Genomic DNA, 2917 nt, shown 5'->3' on the forward strand with positions numbered 1-2917 from the left:
TGGTCTGTCCAATGTAATCTGTTTCTTTCAGACAGGGCTTGGTTCTTTGCCTTGGAATCCAATTGCGTTTAGCTGCTGAAAGGGCACACTTAGTCTCTTGCTTCTGTGCACTTGGAGGACAAGGCGCATGTCTCTCAAATTTCAGGTTCTGAGATCTGTTACAGCTGGGATACAGTGCATGCTGCTGAATCGGGGGCTTGAAGTTGGGGGATGGTTCTGTTGTCTTCTGACTCTGAAGGTTAGCACTTGGTTAGTTCAGGAAGTCTGGGATGCGTTGCTTTTACTCATATCTAGTCAGCAGAAAATAAGGAAGGATGCTGCTGTGGTTTGCATCTTGCTTCTGCCCAGTTGCAAACTAGGCTTCAGTCCTTAAAGTGCTCCTCTCCTCATTCCTGTCTCACACAAAACTAAATCATATTTGACAAAATCATGGTGCACGTGGAGAACTGGGGCAGGGTAGAGGTGAAAGCTATTTCTATTACTTCTCTGATTAAAGAAAGACATGTTGAAATCTAGAGGTGCAGTTACGTACCTCTCCATGCGCAGGCAGAATGCATAGCTATGGGTGTACCAGATAAATTGCAGGAAAGACCTCTTTTGACTGAACAAGAGGAGGTTTAGTTCCTTACCAGCTGGGAAGTGAGCCCTTCTGCATCAGGATGGGTCTTCCAAAGCTCTCACTGTAACTGGAATTGGAAAAGGTTAATCTGATTAGTTAGTGTTTGCAAAGAGCTTTAAGGATGAAAAGCACTATGTAAGAGCTGACTATTTTGATCATGATAAATATGCTTTATCAGCAGTTGGCTGGATGAGTAAGACTCTTTTTCCCATTTGACTGTAAGGGAGCTGCCTTCTGGAAAACAGAAGAAAAATATTACAGAGAAAGGGAAAAATGGATGTCCTGTTGTTTTACTGGTGTCTACCTCCTGTTGAGCACTGTGCATGGTCATAATACAGTGAAGCTGACTGCTCCAAATGATGCCTGTGTGGGCCGATGACAACCCTCCAGTATAGTGCTGGTAGGAACTGGTTGCTAGAAAGCTTGCAGATGACAGCCTGGCTTTCGAGGGTTGTCCAGCTGGCAGCAGGTTCAGTGGGTGATGCTTTCAGAAACACTGAAGCAACTTGGATACCTTGAATCTTCCTTTTCAACAATGACAAGACAACTTAAGAGCAGAAGTGTTGAAGACAGGGTTCTATAAATGGCACTTTGGTATGTAAGTGATGAGGGGTTTTTGCAGATCTCACTGTCTCATGGTGGTCACACATGAGGCTTTCCAGCAAAGACCAGTAGTGGATTCACTGTCTGAATTCTGTTGTTTTCAAGTATGACTTGGACAGTTCTGTCACGGCTCGATACTTGTAACTAGTGCTAACACTAGTCATGAGATTGCCTAAATGGGATGCTTATGAATTCTACAAGAATTTTCCTGGGCCCTGCCTTCAGTTGCCTGATTGCCTTTCTGATTTCTGTTGAGCTGCTTTGACAGCTTCCTTTTTAGCAAGGCAGAGAGGTGTATTTGCTTAGGGTAGCTCCAGTCCAGCCCTTCTCTGCAGCGTATCTTGAGCCAGGAGTGTGGCTGATGCTTTTCCTAGGAGGGTGCATCCTACTGGGCAGCAGCAGAACCTGCTTAGCACACAAATGCCAGGGGGCTGTTTTAGCAGCACAGTGAGCTGGGCTGGCTTTATTCTAACCTGGAAGATTATCAGCTGTGCTTCAGGCATGGTACTCGTCCCACCATAGAGACCAGCTGTTAAGCTCTTGTACTTTGCTGTTTTGTTCAGTTCAGGAATTTCCATTGCAGGTCAGGTGTGGAGGTTTTATGTCTTGGTTTTCTTATTTCGGGGGGGTGTGGGGGGGGTGTTGGTGGTATTCAAGTATTTGATACACAAAGTGCAGACTGAGGGACTGAGCAGGGTTTTATGGAAGGGAAGATCCTCATGGGAGGAGCAGCCAGAGTTCATGATTAATTTCTAGAGCATGCATACACGCCATGGGTTGGGGAGGGAGGAGGGCTGCCTCCTTTATCCTTTATGCTGCTTCTGTCCTCAAAAGGAACATTTGTAGCTGGTAAGGCTTATAGATGTGGGATCTGAAAAACTAATTTCTGCCAAAGAGACCCAGACTTGAACTGCCTTGCAGGCTCTGTGAGATGATGTCAGATTGTGAAATAGGTGTTTCCATCCTGAATAGGATTTTTCACTGTCTCTTGCTATCAAGAACAGTCATCAAAGGCTTCTCCTTGCTTTGACTGCTGTCAAGTATTCTGAGTAAAGAGCAAAACTGGAGCGCAGTTCTTATAGAGTAGCTTCTACATTCAGAACTTGCAGGGAGTTACAGAGGAGAGTGTAATGAAGTATTCCTTCATTTCCCATGTGGAAACTAGGGCAGAATGGAGAGAAGAACTGGTTTGGTGACTTATGTACTTTTCCTGGTGGCTGAGGAAACCCATGTCCAGCTCCAGCTTTTCGTGGGCTTCTGGGGTGTCACATTAGAGAGTTGACAGGACAGCAGCTGGCAGGATCCTGACTTTCCATCTAGCTAGCTAACAGAGCCCATCTTCTCCAAGGGGTGGTGCAGAGTGAGACCTTGAGATGTGCAGTTCCCCAGAGTTGTCTGGGGGACTAGGCTTGATGAAAATCATCTTCTTGGCATCTTTGTGCCTTTCTAGTCATTTCCAAATCCATTCAGTATTGAAAGAATGAATAGAGGTTGTGAGCATTGGAGTGATGGGAAGATGGTAGATAACAGAGGCAGGAAGATGTGAGGACAGTCAGCAAGTCAGTGGCTGAGCTGTGAATAAAAGTCTGCCTGCCTTTATCTAATCTGCAGACAATCACGCCTGTCTCCTGGCTGCTCCTATTCTTCCCTGCTCTCAGTCTAATCCTAGATCGTCCTGCGGGTGAGATCATTGCC

The sequence above is a fragment of the Pezoporus wallicus genome, unplaced genomic scaffold (genome assembly GCF_028554395.1).
Source record: "Pezoporus wallicus isolate ANWC-B61680 ecotype Strahan unplaced genomic scaffold, APGP_CSIRO_Pwel_v1 contig_8269, whole genome shotgun sequence".
Lineage (NCBI taxonomy): Eukaryota > Metazoa > Chordata > Aves > Psittaciformes > Psittacidae > Pezoporus > Pezoporus wallicus.